This window comes from Puma concolor, chromosome F2, assembly GCF_028749965.1.
Source record: "Puma concolor isolate L17-30 chromosome F2, mPumCon1.1.hap2, whole genome shotgun sequence".
Lineage (NCBI taxonomy): Eukaryota > Metazoa > Chordata > Mammalia > Carnivora > Felidae > Puma > Puma concolor.
The window spans coordinates 11211050-11233160 of NC_141684.1; the positions used below are offsets into that span (position 1 = coordinate 11211050).

The window sequence follows — 22111 nt, forward strand, 5'->3', positions numbered from 1 at the left end:
GACACAGGGAACCAAGGGACAGAATTAACCGGTCACCCTAATCTTGTTTGCCCCTTTCATTTGTTTGACATGGCTTTGTTGAGGGTCTCCCACGGGCTAGCACTCTTCTTGGCATGGGCACACAGGACTGACGGAGACAGGCAGCAGCCTGCTCTGATGGAGCACACCCACGCAGGGGGAGACAGATAAATAAGCAGCCAACCAGGATAAATTAAGTAGTGATAGGGGCTATGAAGCCGTGGAACAGGGTGTGTGATGTGCAGGAGAGACGGGGTGGAAGTAGGTGCCCGACACAAGTAGATCAAATGGCTGGGGAAAGCCCCCTTTGAGGAGCTGACTTCTGAGCTGTGTGCTGAGTGCCAAGAACAGCCAAGTGGAGATGCTCTCAGGCAGAGGGAACAGCAGCTGCAAAGGGCCTGGGGCAGGACCCTGGAGTCCTGCTGCCAAGCCCAGAGGCCGTCTCACCGCTTCTGACCCCCGAAAAAGAGTTGCAGAAAAGAGATCAACTTGAGTCTAAAGCTGATGTCTGGTCCTGATGTGGAGTAGAGGGGTGGATACCCAACTTTCGGTTCCCAAAAGGTTCATTTCAAGCTTCCGTTTTCACTCACGGGCATGTTGTTCCCTCTTCAAAGTCTGGTTGGGTTTCAAAGGAATTTGAACCGCTCACAGCAAAACCACCAAGCTGCATCCTCCAGGTAGAAACCCCCAAATGTGGCATTTCTGTGGGAAACCACAGTGAATCGCTCCTACTGGCCGCCTACTCCTGGCCTGACCCGACAGGTATTTACTTTGGTTTTCAAACTTTGCGAAGCCTCTTCAGACTTTTAAAGAAACCCCCACAATGTCCTGACTGTTGGGTTAAGAGCAAAATCCCAAATTCTGGGAGGCTTGTGAGTTTCAGATTTCACCAGAAGGGGGTCTGCCACAGCCAGTAACCTTTTCCTCTGCTAAGAGCAGTTTCTGAAATCCTGCAAAGAAAAATAATCACTTGGTGATTAGGAAGAAAATGAAATTCTAAGGCTTTGTAAGTGGGCACAGATATACACAGCACACACCCCATGAGTCGAAACCCTCCTTTCTCAGATGTCTCTCATGGTCGTAAGAGCGATCAGGGCTATCATTTATTTGAGCATTTACAACGTGTGGGTCCCTGTCTAAACATTTGGTTCCCAACTTTAACCTGGGGGGCGGGGGTAGTATTTCCGCCTCATTGCACATCTGAGGAAACGGAGGCTCAGAGAAGTTATGTGACTTACCCAGGGTGACACAGCAAGAAATTAAAAAGCAACGTCTAGATCCCAACAGGCATCAGAGTCTGAAGTCCTGACTGTTGTTGTCCCGACTGTTCCTATACTATCCCGACAGAGGAAATTCCTGCCCCCCTGCCGCTGGACGAAACTGGGGAGATTAGCAGAGGGGAAGCAGTACAAAGGGGGCAGGCAGCCAGGTAAAGTCACTTCTTTTATTGAAAATAGGGGAACCGGCCAGGAGGTGGCAAGTTCATCCTCTGCAGAACGGGAGAGGCCCAGGCTCTCTTCTGGTGTCTGGGGTGGGGAGTCGGGGCTCCGAAAGGCCCCCGCCAAGGCCAAGGTTTTATCTGGGCGCATCCCGGCCCCTCCACCACTGGACGCGGAGCCGGCGGCAGGCGGGGCGCGCGGGGCGTGCGGCCGAGCGGGAGGACCCCCGAGCCCGGGCCCCCCGCGCGCCCGGGTCCGCCGCGCCCCCCGCCGGCCGCCGGCGGGCCAAGGGTTAAGCGAGGCGGGAGCCCCCGGCGCGGAGCGACCGCCGGGCCCGGAATGCTTAGTCAGGATTCCGATTTCCTGTCGAAGTGCTGGGATTTCCTGCAGCCCGCGCCCGCCGCCGCCGAGCGGGAGCGTCCGAGCCGCCCGCGCCGCCGCGGCCTCCTCCCCTCGGCACATGGTCGCCCGCCCCTTCCTGCGCCGCGCTCGGCTCCCGCGCCTCGCCGCCGCTGCTGCCGCCGCCGCCGCCGCCCTCCCTCCGTCCCCAGGGCCGCCCGCGCCCGGCCGAGGGGTGCGGCGCGCGCGAGCCATGGAATAATGCCCAGCGGCCCGCCCGGTCCCGGTGAGTTGCGGGGCGCCCTGGGTCGCCCGCGCCCCCTGCCCGGTCGCCGCGCCGAGAAGCGCCGGCGCGGGGCGCGGGGCTCGGGGCGCGGGGCGGGCTCCCGGCTGCGCCCCCCGGCGGGGGTCCGCGGGCGGGCGCGGGGAGGGAGGGCGCCGGCCCCGGGCTCCCGGGGGCCGCTCTGGGGTCGGGTGGGGGGCGCCGGCGCGGGGCGGGGGGCGGCCGGCGGCTGCGCGCGCCCTCCCGGGGAGGCGCCGGGGCCCGCCGGCCGGGCGCCCTCGCGGCATTGTCTCCGTGCGCGGCCGAGGAAAGTTCCCCGCCGTTCCTGGAAGGGCGGCCGGGCCCGGCGTGGTCGGCCTCCCCCCCCCCGCCCCCGCCCCCGGCCCCGGCCCCGGCTTGGACGCGGCGCTGCAGGGCAGGCCCCGGGCCACACTGGCTTTTAAAGCGAGCGAGACGACCCGCAAGGGGAAACAGACGTCCCCGTTCGGGGCTCGGGGTTTGTTCACGGGGAGACTGGGAAGTGGCTTGTGTTGTTCCCGCTCGTACCATTTTGGGACCTGCTGCGTTTTCTGAGCGCGACGTGAAGTTTCAAGGAAAAAAAAAAAAGAAAGAAAGAAAAGAAACTCGCTGGCGTCTGGTATCCTGCGGTTTTCGTACATCCCGAGAGGAGAGTTCTTCTCGGGCATTCCTAGAGCGGTTTCCTTCAGTAATTTCTCCTTCCACTAGCGCAGGGGGATGGATGGAGAGCCAACTCCAGACCATCCCGTCGTTAGCGTTCTTCGCTTGCACCGATCCGAAGGAACAAGAACTTTCTTCCACTTTTCCCCGTAGACTCCATCAGGTTGTCTCGGCAGCAGAAATTGATTCTGGGATGACAGCCGGGCACGGGTCGCTGCGGAGTGTGGGGGTTGGAAAACAGCACCGAGGGTCGAGGCTAGTTTTCCCTCTGTTGCGCCCGTCACCCCAAGGCCTTGCTGTTTTGTAATTGGAGGCGGACCGTTTAGCCAGAAGATGCAGGGACTTCTGGAAAACCGCGCATCTCTACAGTTGAGGAAGAAAAAGGATCTTCCATAACCACTGTTTCAGTCCCCTGGTTGTTGTGCATATGAGGCTGGGAGAAGTCACATAGCCCACCCAAGGTCGCTTGGCCAGTCTTAGGACTCCAAGTCCAGTGCTCCTTTGCACTCTGGCACGTTCTGGTCTGGCAGCCACGAAACGCTTGGAAATATGTCCTATTTGCATTATAACCTTTGTTTCAGTGCCTTCCCCGTGTTCTGCCTTATCTATTACTGCTGTTATTTTTGAGATACGTGGTTATCTCAAACTGTGTATTTTGAGATAGTGAGTTAAAAAAAATTCCCTAACCCCGACTGTTCAGCCACCACATGGATTTGAAACATAAAATGGGTGGCTTATTATATAGGGAATTACTTTTCTCTCTCTCCCATTCTTTTGTGAAAAATAGAAACTCCCGAGTCCAAAAAAGGGTGGCATCTTAGCACAAAATGTACCCTCTGATGTTCTCCCGACTTGATTTTCAGCCCTCCTGCATCTTGTGAGCTAAGCAGCCCATCTATTTTTCTCTTTATGAGAGCTCCGAATGGCTGGTTTTCATTTTTAGTATGTGATAATGTCGGAGAGAAAGGACTTGTTCGCAGGCTTGCCATTTGGTGAAGGAAATTGAAATTCTCTCCACCTCTCACCAGCCACAGTGAGCCAGATTTCCAAAGTCAGTCAGAGCCCTGCAGGCCCAAAAATGAATGTGTGCCTTCAGATGGGGCCCTCCCTCGCCCCTCGTGAGGACCCACCTCCCAGCTGGCATTTTTCGCCACACCGCACCCACGGGGCTGACGTCTAAAGGAGAAAGGAAGCCCGTGTTACCTGGAACAGTGTTGTTCTGCATTTTCGCTCTGGGTTCTCAGTTGTGTTTGACTCATCTCTCCCTTTCTTGTTTCCGCCTCATACTTCTCTCCCAGCCCCCGTAGCAGGCACGGGCTCGAAAAGAAGTCTTTTCTGTAGGATGCACAAATGAGCCCCCGCATAAGCAGTAGGGACGCTGACAGCTAACATTTATTGAGCACATGCTACATGCCCTGGTCATGTCACCTGCTGAGAAATCCCGAGAAGGAGAGGAGAGGGGGCCCCCTTACGGAGCCCTGCCGAGAAAGGATGGCACTTTTCAGATTCATCCTTCATTCACCAGTTCATGCTAAGTGGCTTCCCCGCGGGAGGTACCAGTCCCGCAGAGATGAATAGGACCCTGTGTTCAAGGCCTTCGGTTTCCAGCCCCATCCTTCAGTGGCAGCTTCACGCTTGCTCTTGTGGTTAGTCAGGTCCACAAGCCTGTACCGAGCACCTGCTCCAGGCTGGCACCCTGAGAAGTCCCGAGGGGAGGGTCCGATGCCGAACAAGTTGGGCCCCGCCCCGCCCGCCTGGAGCTTGCATTCCAGAGGTGGGGCTGGGCCAGACCAAGAAGCCCAAATGAAAGACTGTGATTCTTGTTATCAAGGAAACACACAAGAGATAGAAATCTTGACCGAAGTGAAGTGGGGGTGGGCCTGGTTTTGCTGGGGAAAAAGGCTTCTGTGAGACTGGGCACTTGAGAAGGGACTAGCCAGGCAGAGAGGTTGCAGGGGAGGGTTTCAGAGGGAGGCAGGTTCTTTTAGTTTTTAATTTTTTTTTTTAACTGTTTACTTATTTATTTTTGAGAGAGAGACAGAGCACAAGCAGGGGAGGGGCAGAGAGGGAGGGAGGGAGACACAGAATTGGAAACAGGCCCCAGGCCCCAGGCCCCGAGCTGTCAGCACAGAGCCCAGTGCGGGGCTTGAACCCACGAACTTTGAGATCGTGACCTGAGCCGAAGTTGGATGCTCAGCTGACTGAGTCACCCAAGTGCCCCTTGAGGGAGGCAGTTTTTAAGCCAGGCTGGGGAGTCCCCCTCCAAACCAAGTACGGAGGGAAGTATGGCTAAGCTTGGACTCCGGAATGGGATCTGATTGACATTTTTAAATTTTTTGAGAGAGCAAGCACGAGCGGGGACGGAGCAGAGGCAGAAAGAGAGAATCTTCAGCAGACTCCACACTGAGGGCTCAAACTCAGGGCTCAAACTCAGGAACCGTGAGATCATGAGCCGAGCCAAAATCAAGAGTCGGGTGATCAACCGACTGAGCCACCCAGGCGCCCCTGATTGACATTTTTTTTTTTTAATGCTTTTATTTATTTTTGAGATAGAGACAGCGCCCGAGCAGGGGAGGGGCAGAGAGAGAGAGAGGGAGACACAGAATCCGAAGCAGGCTCCGGGCTCTGAGCTGTCAGCACAGAGCCCGATGCGGGGCTCGAACTCACAGAGTGTGAGATCATGACCTGAACTGAAGTCGGATGCTTAACCGACTGAGCCACCCAGGCGTCCCTACCCTAATTGACATTTTTAAGAGATTACTTTTACTGCTTTACAAAGAGTTGATGACAGACAGCAGAGTGGAAGCAGGGAGACCAGTTACGGGGCCACTGCGTGAATCCAGAAAATGTGGCGGCTGAGACCACTGGCGGTGGAGGGAAGGGGGGGTGACCTGGTTATAACCTGCAGGTAGGAACTGATGAGATTTGGTGATGGATCAAATGGGGGTGAGGCCGGGGAGGGACTTGAGGATGACCCCTGGGTTACGGCATGGACAGCTGGGTGTCCTTTGGGGAGACGGGGAAGATTAAAGGCGGAACGTGTTCTGGAGAGAACCAGGTTCCATATTGACCACGCTAAGTTGGAGAGGTGTCTGGGAGGCGTCCAGGTGGAGACTTCACGCAGGCACGCGGGCCTGTGACTTCAGACCTCAGAGGGTGCCCGTGGGCTAGAGACGCTGATGTGGAAATGAGCAGGTTGCAGTCGAGCCACCAAAGCCCTTGCCCGCACGCGCCCTACGTACTGTTTCATTTTTCTGCGGGTCTGCTTATGTTCTTCCCCTCTCTCAGGCTAACTCCTGCTCACCTTTGAAAATATCCCCGTGTCTTTATCTCCTAGAGGATACTGCTGGTGGCTCCCCCTGACTCCCAGATCCCTGTGTTTACTTTCATGAAAGGGTTTTGTTGAAGTTACCTTTTTATAGTATCTCAGGGTTATGGAAAATGTGGTACGGGCCCTGCCCTGTGCTAAGTGCTCAACACGTGCTAGTTTCTATTCTTATTATTACTGATGGGAGAGTGACGGATGGGCATATAAATAAAAATTACGTTATAATGGCTAAGTATAATGATAAGCGGTGTGTTAGTTTCCTCTTCCCGCTGTAATGACCACAAACCTAGCGGATTGAATAACACAAATTTATTCTCCTATAGAGCCGGAGGTCAGAAGTCTGAAATGAGTCTCATTGGGCCCAAATCATGGTGTTGGCAGGGCTCTGTTCCTTCTGGAGGCTCTAGGGAAGCTTCCTTCCTGAAGGAACAGGGTAGGCTCAAGAATAGAAAGCTCTAGAAAAGAATCTGTTTCATTGCCTTTTCCAGCTTCTAGATGCCTCCCACATACGTTGGTCCAAGGTCTCCCTCCTCCGTCTTCAAAGCCAACAATGATGGTCTGAGTCCGTCTCATGCTGCCATCTCTCTGGGTCTTCCTCCTGGCTCCCTGTTCCTTTTTTTTTTTTTTTTTTTCTTTTTTAAGTTTATTTATTTATTTTGGGAGGGAGAGAGCATGAGCAGGGGAGGGGCAGAGAGAGAGGGAAAGAGAGAGGATCCCAAGCATGCTCTGCACTCGAACCCATGAACCACGAGGTCGTGGCCTGAGCCGAAACCAAGAGTCAGATGCTTAACTGAGCCACCCAAGTGCTCCACCCCTGTTCCACTTCTAAGGATGCTTTTGAATATACCAGGCCACCTGTATAATCTAGAATCTCTCCCTCCTTTAAGTTCCAGTGATCAACAACCTTAATCCCGTCTTCCCCCTTAACTCCCTATTGCCACGTACCCTGTGTAAGCTAACGAATTCACAGGTCCTGGAGATTAGGAAGTGAACGTCTTTGGGGGCTGGTAAGGGAAGGTGTTATGGGAGCCCGGGGATCAGGCTCCACCCGTATCTTCCCTGTCCTCTCAAATACTCTTTCCTTCATGAGAGCTTTCCTTCTTGCCCAGCTGTCCGTGAGGATGTGGGGTTGAGGATTCACGTCACCGTGCCTTTCTTTGGGCTGCAGGCCAGATTGGTCACTCTCCACTCAGGGACGTTGACTTTTCTCTGGCTGCCCCGAGGATAAATTAAATCCAACCCCTGAAGACCCTCTCCTCACCCACCTACCCTGTATCTACTCTCAGAAAGGACTGGGGACCGTGAGGGTGGGCGATGGCTGATTTCCCAGCCCAGGGTGAATCCCAACCCTGTGTATGCCTTTTTCTGCAGCTAAAACCTTGTTTCCAGACCCAGCGCACGTGTCCCCAGCCAGCCCTGTTCCCAAAGCAGGCCGCAAGAGCGGTCCGGAGAGAGCACGCGGTTCGATCAGGACAGATGCATCTGAACCGTTAGGGGGACAAAGGAACTCGAGGGCCTGCCCTTGAGTGTGGCAGGTGGCCCTGTCTTCTGAGAGGAAGGGAAATACACCAGGATGTGTCGTGGATCCACATGGCAGTGAGGGGCTAATTAAGACCAGACTTCTAACATCCTCTTGGTTATTTGGGGAAAATGGGCCCCTGTCCCGGATCCTCCCCCCAAAACAGCTTCCCAAGATCTTCAGAGTTTTGGAGGGCCGCAGGGGTGCTGCCGGCCATGGCAGGCTGGGCTGCAAGGAGGCAGAGGTCGCTTGCCGCCTGAGCTTCCCCTGCCAGCTCCTTGAGTTCCCATCGCTTGGAAATGCCACGAACTAACTCATCCTGTAATATTTTTGGCATTTCCTCTTCCTTTACCGCTTTAAGTCAGGAAATGCGAAAAGCACAGAGTTAGAAAAACAGAAGGGTGAGCGAGCAGTGTTTTGGGATCCCTCCACGGGAGTCTGGATCCACTTGGGACAAAGAAGAGTGAGCGCTTCCCCCACGTGTGGCGGGAGGTTCTAGAGGACCCCCGCTGGATGCAGAGCCTCCGTGGGCAGGGCAGGAAGGAGAGAGGCAGGACCACGCCCGCTGTGGCTTCTGGGGAATGGCTTGCATTTTCCTCATCAAGGCTTCTGCCTTTTGTGAACCCCTGCCTGTGTGCAACACAGCCATGTCCTGGCTTGGTACCAAAATAATTATCTTTTCGAGTAGAAACGCAGAAAGAGGGCTCCAGTGAACATCCGTGATATATGCAACTTGCCCTCAAGTAGTTCAGAGACAGATTAGAGGTATTGTGAAACTTAGTACCGGGGAGTGAAAAAGAAGGAAAAAGCAAAGAACTGCTAAGTGCAGGGGGGCTTGGGTAGAGGGCAGGTGAGTGTTCTTTGCACCATTCTTATTCTTCTTTATTTATTTACTAAGACTTTTTTTTTTTTTTGATGTTTATTTTTGAGAGAGAGAGAGAGACAGAATGTGAGCAGGGAGGGTCAGAGAGAGAGGGAGACCCGGAATCTGAAGCAGGCTCCAGGCTCCGAGCTGTCAGTACAGGGCCCGACGCGGGGCTCAAACCCACGAACCATGAGATCCTGACCTGAGCCAAAGTTGGACGCTTAACCTGACTGAGCCACCCAGGCGCCCCTGCACTATTCTTATTCCTGAAATTATTTCCAAGTAGAAAGGTTTTTGCAAATTGGAGGGGAAAAAAAAAAAAAAGAAAGAGTGCTCAACCATTCCTTTGTAACTGTGACCTTGATAGATACAGAGTGGCTCCGCAGCACGATCAGCAGACGGGAAGCCGGAAGATTCTGAGGCCTGCTCCCGCCCCTGCCTTTCCTCCTGCTCTAGCACTTTCTGTACTGATAGTGTCAGAGGATGTCGGAGAAGCATCCCTTGCAAGGATCCCATAAACAGGAGCATCACGACAGCCATGTTGCGTGAAGCAGGTTTGTGCATATGGTTGCCTCACCTGCTGACCGGGCATCGTGAAGAGAGGGGCTCGTTATTCCTCTCAGCCCCTCGTGCCTGGCACAGGCAGTTGGCAGGCACCGGCCAGGGAGTCTGAGGCAGGTGCACCGACTTTGGTGGTTCACAGCATTGTCACGTCTGTTGAATTTTCTCATTGTCGAGACTATTCTTTTTTTTTTTTTTTAATTTTGTTAACGTTTATTTATTTTTGAGACAGAGAGAGACAGAGCGTGAATGGGGGAGGGGCAGAGAGAGAGGAAGACACAGAATCCGAAACAGGCTCCAGGCTCTGAGCTGTCAGCACGGAGCCCGATGCGGGGCTCGAACTCACGGACCGTGAGATCATGACCTGAGCCGAAGTCGGACGCTTAACTGAGCCACCCAGGAGCCCCGAGACTTTATTCTTAATGACCCTACATTTTACTTGTAGACATTCTCGTCGGTTCTCTTTCAGATCATCCCGGCCTTTAGTCCTTTTGTCTTGTTCTTTCATTAGGGCGTATGTTCCTTACTTCACATCTGTGTTTTAAATGTCCTGACATTCTCTTTCAAGTTGCCCCGGTAGGTTCATTCTAAAGGAGCCAGTTCCTATTCCTGCATCTTCCGGTTTGGGGGTGCGTGGTGGTTCGTACTCCCGAGCTCTCACCTCTCCTGGGGAGAAGCATCTTTGTGGAGCGGCTTTATGCTTCAGCTGAGGCTCCAAGGGTTTCCTGGATCCTGGTAGCTGTAGGACCTCAGATGTTCAACAGGAGACCAGGGGAGCCTTTTTCTCCCCCACCCGGACCCCGAAGCAGACACACACTTTCTTGCCATTTCTCTGCACTGAAGGGAGAAATAGTTCAGGGCCTCCTTCAGAGGAGGCTGGGGTCCCTGTGGGATCCTGGCTTTGTCGAAGGGGCTCAGCTCTCCTGGCATTCTATAGATGCCAAGTGGAGACCAGCATAATACATTCAGTCTTCTGATTTTTAAAAAAATTTTTTTAATGTTTATTTACTTTTTGAGAAAGAGAGAGAGAGAGCAAGAGAGAGAGAGCACACTAGTAGGGGAGGGGCAGAGAGAGGGAGACACAGAATCTGAAGCAGGCTCCAGGCTCCGAGCTGTCGGCACAGAGCCCTACGTGGGGCTCGAACTCATGGACCGCGAGATCATGACCTGAGCCGAAGTCGGACACTTAACCGACTGAGCCACCCAGGCACCCCTATTCAGTCTTCTTTTAGGTTAGAGAGAGGAAGAACATTTTTACAAGGTTAAAAATTGCCATTTTGAGAAAAGCAAACCAGAATCCATATCAGAACAGTAGCAACAAAAAGATTTGATTCAGATCAGCAAGAGCTTACTGAGCACCTCCAGTGTGTTTGCCCTGCAGAACGGGGTGGGGACGGATAGGAGCTGGGTCTTCTCCCAAATGTTTATTTATTTATTTTGAGAGAGAAGACAGAGAGAGAGAGGCAGAGGGAGAGAGGCAGAATCCCACGCAGACACCCCGCTCAGAGCAGAGCCCGATGTGGGGCTCGATCTCGCCACCGTGAGGTCATGACCTGAGCCGAAATCAAGAGTCAGACCCTTAACTGACTGAGCCCCCCAGGCGCCAGGGGCTGGATCTTAAAATGCTTTGTTCTGCCTCATAACCCCCAGTGCAGAGCAGACAGCAAATGTGTAGGAAGAAAGGGAGCAAGCAAGAAAGGCAGTTGATGCAGTTGAAGAAGTCAAATGCTGATGCAGGAGACAGAGTAAGATCATGAGAAGTAGCACTGAACTGAGACTCATGGTCCTCAGTTCTAGTCCAGGCACTGATATTGACTAGTCATGTGACCTTTATGAGCCACTGCTTATCCTGGAATCTCCCTTTCTCATCTGCATAAAGGCGATAGCTCCTGGCCGGGTTACAGTGGGATCAAGGGTGGAGAGGTGGGGGCATCTTTCTCGTCTTCAAGGCCTGGGGGGCAGTGTGTCCCCCAAGGGCACTTTGCTTTGGAGGCTCCCCCACCTCGCCTCATAACCACTGTGGGCACTGGGTTCTCTGGGGAAGAGTGGCGAGCATTTTAGATCCTCAAAGCTCGTTCAAGCTAAGAGGTTGTTCTTTGGTGTATGGTCAGTGGTTGGGCCTTGGGGAGCTGAGCTGGCCCGTGTCTCACGTGATGTCCTTTCCCCTAGAAGCCCCGCCCCCCACCACCCCGGGGGACTCTACAAATGACGGTCAAGGTGCAGCTGAGAGAGGATGAGTTTGTGCAATGCAATGCCTTCAGAACCTTTGACCCCTATTCTCTGAGACGGCTCCTCTGGATGGTGGAGTTTGTGGTCTCTCTGGGATCTGTCCGCTGGCCAGGTCTCTCTTTCATGCCTGAGGTGATCTGGCGGGTGGAGGGTAGGGACATTTGTCACGGCCCAGTGCAAAAACCGCTGGACTTGGAATCAATAATGATAGCTAATGTTTGCTGTGTATGAATACATGTCAAGTGCTGTTCTGAATAGTTTTCCTCCATGAGCTCATTTAATCCTCATAATAATCCAATGAAGTAGGCAGTGGTGGGTTTTTTGGGGGGAGGGGTGGGGGACACTGTTTTTAATCTCTATTTTATACACGAGGGAACTGAGATACCAAGACGCTAACTTCCCCAAAGTCCTATAGCTGGTGGGTGACAGGATTTTAAGCGAGGGGGTCTGGATTCAGTGCCCACGCTCTCGACTGTGATGCAACACCTCCTCGGAAGACTTGAATTTGAATTCCACGCCCTAATTCCTCATGTGGCCTTGGGAGAGTCTGCCCTTGGCCTTTCAAAGCTTTTCGGTTCCTCTTCTGTAAATTTTGAAAAGTACGCAGGTTTTTTTGAAACGGCGTAAAATAAAACCATACATACAGAAAGTGGCCGAGTGCTTGGTGCCTAATGGGTACGAAACAGAAGTGAGCAGGTTCCAAATGGTATAAGAATTCTCATTTACGTGACCACCAGAGGAGGACACACGAATGAACTAATTCCACGTAGAGTCTTGTCTTTGTTGCACAGCGTTCCCGGCACATCCTGTGCCCTGTGCGGGCACCTGGGGCACAAAGATGAAAAATCAAAAGTTCACATGGTAGAATTTCTGCTGGTTGATGAGAAGAGAAAGAAAAGTAACCATTCATGATTGTGGACCACGTCTGTCCACCCCATACAAAAGTCACAAGGGAATAGCCCCAAGCGTGGAGAGGGGAGACAGTCATCCCAGTGGGGGTAGTCAGATGAACTGAACCATCTGAGCTCACTCTTCCTGGGTGGGCGGGGCTTCAGTTAACAGAGTTGGGAAGGGTATTGAAGGCCGAGACGAGCTGGGTTGAAGTCTTTGTGGTAGGAATGTGCTGGCTATTTAATTATTTTTTTTGGAGGTCTAGGGAAAACATTCGTTCAAGGAGAAAGGTAAAACCCCCTTCAAATAAAACCGGAACGCAGTCATTCTCCTCCCTACTGTCACACAACTCCTGATCTAGAAAAGCCAACTGCAGTGTTGTTTATAGACCTTCCCATAAAAGCCTTTTGCAAGTTTCCTCTCCTAGGACAGTTACTTCCTCGGACCTAAAATAGAATCACAGAAGGGTGGGGATGTGGGGCATCTGCAGCTTACGCCGTGTCCTAACGGTGCACTTGGAGGTGAGCGGGTGAGAAGGTGCCACAGACGCTTTTGGTTGCTTATCCAAAACCCTTTCCTCTTCTTCCTTTTGCACACAGAACGTTGATCTTCGGAAGTTGATCTTCTAGGGGCTTGAGGGAGGTCAGCCCCCGCCCCAGGGGTGAATCACTGGGTCCTGTCCCCCTTGGCAGTGATTTGCCCAGGCATGGGCGTGTGACCCAGCCCCGACTATGAAATATGAAGAGAAATTTCTGGGGTCAGGGCGGCGGTGGGGGGGGTGGGGAGCGATTAGAAAGATTTTGCTCCATCTTAAAAGGAGACATTTAGGAAGAAGTAAGCCCTCCTGCTATGGAACGTGGTGGGGTTGGCATGTGATACCTGGAACCGTGGCAGCCATCTTGGGACCACGAGGGGCCTTGCTTAGGGAGAACATGTTGAGCTTGTCAGAACAGAAGGGCGGAAGGAACAAGACACACTGGAAACCCCAACGTTAGACCATTTTGAGTTGAGTTTTCTGTTTCTTGTAGCCCCCAAAATACCTGTATCAATACACAATGGGATAGCCACCTTACATGAGCTCTGGATGATTCTTGGTCCATCAAATCATATACATTCACACCTTCACGGTCTCGCTATTGTTTTCCACCTGAATTGCCCTTTCCCTTAACTTCTCCACCTACCCCCAAATCGGACTTTAAAAAAAAGTATGGTGGGGCGCCTGGGTGGCTCGGTCGGTGAAGCGTCCGACTTCGGCTCAGGTCACGATCTCGCGGTCTGTGAGTTCAAGCCTCGCGTCGGGCTCTGGGCTGACAGCTCAGAGCCTGGAGCCTGCTTCCGATTCTGTGTCTCCCTCTCTCTGTGCCCCTCCCCTGTTCATGCTCTGCCTCTCTCTGTCTCAAAAATAAATTAAGGTTAAAAAAAAAAATTAAAAAAAAAAAGTATGGTTCCAATGCACCTTCTCTGAGAAGCCGTTCCCAATCTTTCCCGTTCTAGTCGTTTTATTCTTTGGGTGCCCCTAACATCTGTAGCCCCTCCCTCTCTGCCTATCCCCCCTTTCTTTCTTTATCAAGTGTCCACTGAGTAGCCGGCTGTAGTGTTGCACGCTAGTGCTGTGCAGAGGGGCAGCCGTGCTCGGAAACTTATGAGCCAGTGTGTTTTGTGGGCTCCTGCGGGAAAACAAGGTATCATCGGGTGCTCGTGAAGAGGCGCCTGACCCCACCTTGCAGGGAGGGTCAGAGAAGACTTGTTGCAGGGCGTAATCCTTGAGTTGAATATGCATGGGGACTGCAATGGCTTGGGGACTGATGGATGCGGGGGCTGGGGGGAAGGGGCTGCTGTTGACGACACTCAGCTTTCTGGCTTGTTTGCGAGGCTGAGTCACGTCTGTGTCGCAAGACCGCAGCCTCCTCCGGCCTCTGGTCCTTCCAGTCTGTGCGTCCCCTTACGTGCTCGGTTCAGGCTGCAGTGGGGACAGGGGAGGAAGAAGCAAGCCCGCTGCCCTCTTCCTTCTCTTCTCCTCCCACACCTTCAGCTCCTCGGTTCCTGTTCTGATGGATCAGGAAGCAAGAGCTGTGATGCGGTTTCCCTGAGGGCCCTGCCTCCTAGGTCTGAGCCTGGAGAAGAGGGAAGACTTTCTTAGGGTCTCTCGCCCCTCACCTTTCTCTCTTGCCTCTCTCCCAACCCAACCCAACTCTGAATCCCAGTGTCTGTGGTGCAGCCCCCCCTTCCTGCCTCAGGCCAGGCTTCTCGGCCATCTCTCCCGAATCACCCAGCCGGTTCCTAGCTCACTGCCCTCTCCTTACTGCCCTCCAAGCTGATGCCAGATCCGGGTCAAGCTCCAGCCTGAGCGGACACGTGAGGAATAAAGCAGCCTGGACTTTGCAGCCGCTCAGACCTGGGGTCAGCCCTGGCGCTCTTCCTCGCTGAGTGCCCTTGACGAGCCACTTACCTTGCTGAGCCTGCATTTCTCCACCTGTGAAATGGGCATGTGCTGCCTTAATGAGCGATGGCTGAGTGAGAAAGTGTAGTGCAGGGCCCGCCTGAGCACACACTCTTGCACACGGCATGAATTTCTCTCTCCTCCAGTTGTGTTCATCTCGGGGAGGCCGTTGTGCCCACCCCGCGGTAGACCGGATGTTCTCCAGTCCTGTTGGTTGCATGAACGATTCCTTCATTGTCTTTTACCTTGGGCTTTGACAACCTCTTTTCTGAAAAGTTGGAGAAACTCTGTCAGGTCCTGTAAGGACCAGAAGGAGAGGGGCCCTGACACTCCGGGTGTGTGTGTGTGTGTGTGTGGAGGGGGGGTTCACGTGGAGGAGGAAGCGGAAGTCGACTTGGGTGCAGGCTTCCTGACTCCATGCCCTGAGTCTGAGCTGAGTCTTTCCATAGGCTGCTCTGTGCCTTGCAGGGCCGTCAGGAGCCACCTCCTGGGGCCGGTTGCCAGAGTTCAGGAATGTGTCATCTTGAAAAAAGGGTGAGGCCATCCACGCAGCTATGGTAGACAACTAGCAAATTCAAGAGTTTGCATACGCGGGGCCCGTGAATTAGTAGACACACGTTTTCCAGGAAGAGTCTTAACGGACATAGGGTGTCTACGTGGGGGGGTATTCCCATCCTGGAGGAGTTGGGAGTTGGTTGGGGTAAATTGAGTTCAGTGATGATATTTTAAGCTTCCACTTTGAAGGCAGTCACAGTGCTGAGCATTTGCAGATGGGAATCGTGTTGGAGCTGAAACAGAAAGGCTGCGGGGGTAATCACGTCATCAAACACAAAGGTTCTGCGGCGTAGACGACTGGGTAAGAGCTTGGATCCCGGACTGAGGTTGAGTCATCATTCGGCCTTTTACTGGCCGACCCTGGAGCCTGCTCACCTTGGGCAGGTTCTGAGCCTCTCGGAGCCTCAGCTTTGCACTTGGCCCGTGGAGAGAATAATACTTCCATTTTACAGGGTGGTGGGGGCGATCTCTGTGCAGTGAGAATGGCCTGCGTGTGTTAACTGGGAACAGAAGCAGGCCTCGTCCTGCTGCTGCTGATTGTTAGGGATTGAGTCGTATTCTCCAAAAAGGATATGTGGAGTCCTAGCCATCGGGACTTAGAAAATGAGGACTTAGAAAATGAGGTCCTTTCGGGGTAACCAAGTGAAAAGGTGAAGTCGTCAGGGTGGGGCCTGATCCCGTGTGGCTCGTGTCCTTATAAACAGGGGAACTTGGGACACGCAGGCAGGCGCGCGCGGAGAGGAGCCGAAGCGAAGACACGGGGAGAAGGCGGCTGCCATGTGACAGCAGGGATGCGCCTGGAAGCCGACGGGCACCCAAGACTGCCAAGCTGCGCGGACCAGGAGGAGGCAAGGAAAGATTCTCCCCGGAGGCGTCGGAGACAGTGCTGCCCTGCTGACACCTTGATGTCAGACTCCTGGTGTCCAGAACTGTGACAGAGGCACCTCGTCTGTATGTCGCAACGGCAGCCCCAGAAACCTAAGACTGACCAGAGCGACGGTTGCAGGTGGCGGTAGATAGGCCTGTGGCCAATGCTGGCGTGACCACACCTTCTACTTGTACGTTCTAGCCGTGCCTCCAAACGGCGCTTGTGGAGAACTTCCCAGACGTCCCACTGGGAGCAGGAGGTTCGGGGCCTGTGCTCACGGCCCGAGAAGGCCGAGAGGGACGCTAGGGGGCCAGTCCTCCAGAAGTGCGGTGATGTTCCCCCCCTGCCATGTGACCGTATTGAGAAGCACGTCCGCAGAGCAGGCAAGGGGCGAGGGGGCTTTGGGGCCGAGGGCGGACACTTGCACAGAGCGGTGGCCACAGCCGGCGTGAGCCAGGGATCGGAGAAGGGTGCCGGGCGTGGGATGGGGAAAGCGTGGCCGCCGGGGACTCGGGGAGCAACAGCACCTTGAGCCTGGAGAAGTGAGCGGGGACAAGATGGGGAAGGAGGGTGGCCCTAATCCCTTCTCCCCGCTGGTCTCTGAGCTCCAGGAGGCCAGTGCGTTTTGTCGTCTGTCGTAAGAGCGGTGCACAGCCGAGTGCCCACCGTCTGGTAGGGGCTCTGGAAATGCTCTTGGGAGTCCCTTTCATCACCTGCTGAGAGCGGAGTGGGACGGCCCGTGTGGGTTCTGATCCCAGCGTGTCACCGGGAGGATTCAGTTGTTCAAAAGCCCCCAAGCCAGCAAGGTGGCCCTGGGCCTTCTGAGGGCAGGACGGTTAGGGAGAGGTGGAGAGGCCAGCTGTCTGAGTGGGCGTGCTGAAGGGCCCTCGGGCAGTGGGTGGTCTCCAGGCCTTGTCTACACGGTCAGACGCGTGGGCCACTGCATCAGGAGACTGGGTGCCTGGTGGCCAACGAGCCGGCGCCCCAGTGGGCTGGGAGACCCAGGCTGATGGGGAAGTGTAGTGTATCGAGAGATTCGTGTTGGCTAGGTTCTGCCCATATAGACCAGAGAACGGACGGCCCCAGTCGCGTGTGAGAGCTTTGTACCCCTGCTCTCACATCCCAGCTCAGCTCACTGTTACCTTTTGTTTTTTACCCTCAAGGCCTTTTACACTTTTTTAAGTAGATTTTTAAATTATATTTCTGTAACGCCTTTTCTGACGTTTAATTCATATAATTCGCGTACCGTGTAATTCACCCACTCACAGTGCAGAATTCAGTGGTTTTTAGTGTAGTCCCAGAGTTGTGCAGCCCTCAACCGTCAATTTTAGGACATTTTTGTCACCTCGTCCATACTCCCCGTTGGTAGTAAACCACCATTTCCCCCAACCCTTCACCCCCAGCCACAGGCAATCACTAATCTACTTTATGTACATTTCTGCACCCCCTGCTGAGTAGAAACATGTAACATGTACTCGGAACAAAATCCAGAAAGAACAGGAAAAAGTAGAGAGAAGATGGTGATCTCCAGCCACCAAGAGATGACCTCTATGCAGAGGGACTCACAGCTACATGGTTTCTGCAGACGGTGACAGAATCTTATACAATAATCTGGGTTTTTTTTCCACTTAATATATTGGGAATTTCCACATGAATAAATTTGTATGTTATCATTTTTAACGGCCTCTGGCATACCATAATTCACTTCATCCATTCTTTACTGGTAGACATTTAGGTTGTTTCTGATTCTTGCATTTATGTCCTTGTCCACGTATTTACTTACGACAAATTCCTAGAGGTAGAATTGCTGAGTCCAAGGGTACACACGTTTTAAAGTGTCATACGTATTGCCAAGCTGTGTTTCAGAAAGTTTACCAGTTTAGATTTCTTAGAGCACTTTCTTGAGAACGCACTTTTTTTTTTTTTTTTGGTTTATTTATTTATTTTAGAGAGAGAACGAGAGTGAGCAGGGGAGGGGCAGAGACGGAGGGAGAGAGAGAGAGAATCCCAAGCAGTCTCTGCACTGCCAGGGCGGGGTCTGACACGGGGCTCGAACCCACGCACAGTAAGATCATGATCTGAACCAAAGTCAATAGTCGGACACCTAACCAATGAGCCACCCAGGCGCCCCAAGAGAGTGCACATTTCTTGAATCCCATGTCAGCCATGAGCATGATCAACTGTATTAATCTTTGCACAGTTGATAGACTAAAGATAAAAGTTGTTTTTATTTGCATTTAAAAAAATTTTTTTAAGTTTTATTTGAGACAGAGACAGCATGAGTTGGGGAGGGGCAGAGAGAGAGGGAGACACAGAATCCCAAGCAGGCTCCGAGCTGCCGGCACAGAGCCCAATGTGGAGCTCGAACCTATGAAGCCATGAGAGCAAGAGCTGAGCTGAAACCCAGAGTTGGACGCTGAACAGACTGAGCCACCCAGGTGGCTTTCAGATTTTTGCATTAAAAAAAATTTTTTTTAATATTTATTTTGAAGGAGAGAGAGAGAACCAGAGCTGGGGAGGGGCAGAGAGAGAGGGAGACACAGAATCCAAAGCAGGCTCCAGGCTCCAGGCTCCAAGTTGCCAGTACAGAGCCTGATGTGGGACTCGAACTCACAAACTGCGAGATCATGACCTGAGCCAAAGTGGGACGCTTAACCGACTGAGCCCCTTTATTTGCATTTTTTTTTTAATTTTTTTTTTAATGTTTATTTATTTTTGAGACAGAGACAGAGCATGAACGGGGGAGGGGCAGAGAGAGAGGGAGACACAGAATAGGAAGCAGGCTCCAGGCTCTGAGCCATCAGCCCAGAGCCCGACGCGGGGCTCGAACTCACCGCGAGATCGTGACCTGAGCCGAAGTCGGACGCTTAACCGACTGCGCCACCCAGGCGCCCCAGCATTTTTAAATTTAACACTGAGGTTGAATATATTTTCATCTCTTAGCCCTCGGCTTTCTTAATTTATGAATCGTCTGTATGTAGCTTTCGCTCATATTTTTATTTTATTTTTTTATTTGTAGCAGTTCTTTATATGTTAAAGTGGACAACTACTGCTTCATTTCCAATTTTAGTATATGTGTCACCAAAGCGAGCAGCCTAATCACTTTGGTACCTTTTCTAATGTATATATTTGTCCCAGAGATACTCTGACTCATTTGGTGATAACTAGTAGCTTTTTTGTTGCTATGATTGGATATTATAGAGAAAAACAGTTTTTGAGAGCCAGAATCACGAGTTGCATTCCAGCGTTCACTCCAAGAGGGTCTGTATCTTTGGGAACATCACTTTCCCTCCCTGGGAAACTCAGTTTTCTCGTCTGTATAATGAGAGGGTTGGCTAATGAGATCAAAGTGAAGAAAAGGAAATTGTATGATCCTATGATAATTGTAGCACTCTTGGTCCTCATATTTCATACCATTGAGTTTTAGATATTATGCAGTGTTTCTTTTTTTTAAGTTATTATTTTTTTTTAACGTTTATTTATTTTTGAGACAGAGAGAGACAGAGCATGAACGGGGGAGGGGCAGAGAGAGAGAGAGAGAGAGAGAGAGAGGGAGAGAGGGAGATAACAGAATCCGAAGCAGGCTCCAGGCTCTGAGCTGTCAGCCCAGAGCCCGACGCGGGGCTCGAACTCACCGACCGCGAGATCGTGACCTGAGCCGAAGTCGGACGCCCAACCGACTGAGCCACCCAGGCGCCCCTATGCAGTGTTTCTTTAATCAGAACGTCATGAATTAAACAGAAAGTGGCGTGGGTATGGGCTGTAAGAACTGTTATGGACATAAGCCAGTTGGTGACTTCGTTTTATTTAATACTGTACTTTTACATAGACTTGACTTTGCCCTCGACCTTGACCTCAAGCTCCTTGCTTAACCTTGAGGGCCTCGATTGCCTCAGCAGCAAGTGTGGAAGGTGATGCAGGTGGGTATTGAGGTCATTTCCAGCTCTGCCTTTATTATAATAAAGGAGGGGCGCCTGGGTGGCTCAGTCTGGCTCCCTTTTGAGGTCAGCTCAGTTCATGATCTTGTAGTTCGTGGGATCGAGCCCCTGGTCTGGCTACGTGCTGACTGTGTAGAGCCTGCTTGGGATTCACTCTCTCCCTCTCTTCTCTGCTCCTCTCCCCTGTCCTCTCAAAATAAATAAACTTAAAAAAAAAAAAAGAAAGAAAGAAAGAATCAACTGTGAAGAAACAAGGCTTCAGCCTGCCTGCTGACCTGGCTGAGGTCCTGGAATAAGCAGGTGACAACTGGATCTGAACCCAGCACCTGTGCCTTCAAGCCTCTGGCTCTTTCCCTGGCTCAGGCCCCTTTGCGGGCGGTAAACCAGGATGAGCCATGACCACTGTGGGGCACAGAGCCTACCTCAGCGTGCTGTTTGCCGTTGATCTTTGGGAGAGAGTTTTGGGGAAGGAGGAAGGAAGAAGATGATGGAAGTGTCTGGACTTGTAAAGACAATGAAGTGACGCTTAGCAGAGGGAGCTGAGGGGGCGGAGCAGAGGAGCCCAAGGTAAGTGAGAAGGCGGAGGGCAGGAGCCAGGAAATACCGTATGGTCAAATCTAGACGCTGCCTTTGTATCCAGGAGTTCGGAAGCCAGACCCCATCTGGAAAGTGCTAGAGCAGATCGTCTTAACTGTTCTGTGGAGTCGTATAGTTGTCCACTCCTGAACTCCTATGAGGCCGTCTCCGATGGTCCAACTCTGTGTTCCTTCAGTGTCATTTTTCACACTTCTCCTTCCTCCGCCCCCTTCTCCTCGTCTACCTCCCTCTCCTCCCTCCTCCCCCCTGCAGCTTCTGTGGGAGATGTGTCCATACCCCTCACCCTCCCTCCCTGTGTCAGGCCCCCACGCCTTTGCTCAGGTGGGGCCCTCTGCCTTGAGTGACCGTGACATCGGTCCGTTCCATGAGCCCCTTCTCCTGAACCTGAGTGTCTCCCCTTCCAGGAAGCCATTCTGACCAGCCTGATTCCCAGGAGAATTGATCATCTTGTCTGTACAGACTTTTGTCAAGGCATCTGAAACATTTTAATGCCTGGTTTTGTTTACACCTCTGTCTCCCTTACTATTTTGTGGCTTCTGGAGAGCAGATACTGTTCTGCTGTTACTGTATTTGGTACCCACAGGATCTAGTGTAGGATCTGGCTCAGTTCAGTTGAAGATGTTGTTTTTTTTTTTCTTTTTTGATAAATTAATGAAACCTTGGAAAGTTCAATTCAATAGACACCTACTTCACACCAAGGGGACTGGGATGGTGTATTGGTATTATTAGCAGCAGTAAGACATTAATTGCCACAGAGGGAGAGTCATAATTTGGTATTAAGAGGAACGAATGACATTATCCTTTGAGCCCCATCTAATGTTCTAGATACATTTTATACACTTTTTTAAAAAATTTTTTTTAATGTTTATTTTTGAGAGGGCAGGGGAGGGGCAGAGAGAGAGAGAGGGAGACCCAGAATCCGAAGCAGGATCCAGGCTCTGAGCTGTCAGCACAGAGCCCGATGCGGGGCTTGAACCCATGAACCGTGAGATCATGACCTGAGCTGAAGTCAGATTGCTTAACTGACTGAGCCCCGCAGGGGCCCCCATTTTATATACTTTTTTTTTTTTTTAATTTTTTTAACGCTTATTTGTTTTTGAGACAGAGAGAGACAGAGCATGAACGGGGGAGGGTGAGAGAGAGGGAGACACAGAATCCGAAACAGGCTCCAGGCTCTGAGCTGTCAGCACAGAGCCCGACGCGGGGCTCGAACTCACGGGCCGCAAGATCATGACCTGAGCCGAAGTCGGCGGCTTAACGGACTAAGCCACCCAGGCGCCCCTATATACTTTTCTTAAGTTAATGTCCCAGTAATCCTGAACCAACCCAATGATGCTGGTATTATTAGCTCTGTTTTGCAGATGAGGAAACTAAGAGAAGCTTAGACACATGCCCGCAGCCACCCAGCTGTGACGTGGTTGAGTGGGTTGGCCAGTTAGGAAGCTTCCTGAAGCATAGAACAAGGTGGGCTTAATTGAAACAAGAAAGTACATTGACTCATGTAATTGTAAGTCCACAAGGTGGCGGTGGTGCGGGGGGAGGGAGGGGTGGCCAATCCTTCTC

The 22111-nt window shown here is 52.4% G+C and overlaps 1 protein-coding gene across 4 annotated transcripts in view; it reads left to right on the forward strand.

Annotated features, from left to right (window-relative positions):
- The first annotated feature begins 1940 nt into the window (after nt 1-1940).
- The window catches only part of ASAP1 (ArfGAP with SH3 domain, ankyrin repeat and PH domain 1), a 348090-nt gene continuing 327919 nt past the window's right edge, over nt 1941-22111 (forward strand). For 2 of the 4 annotated variants that reach the window (XM_086695635.1, XM_086695638.1), the window contains exon 1: nt 1942-2082. The gene's annotated coding sequence lies outside the window, so the exon portion shown is untranslated. Of the gene's footprint in view, nt 2083-22111 lie in introns of all 4 variants that reach the window. The other 2 variants (XM_086695637.1, XM_086695636.1) reach the window with 2 other exon arrangements.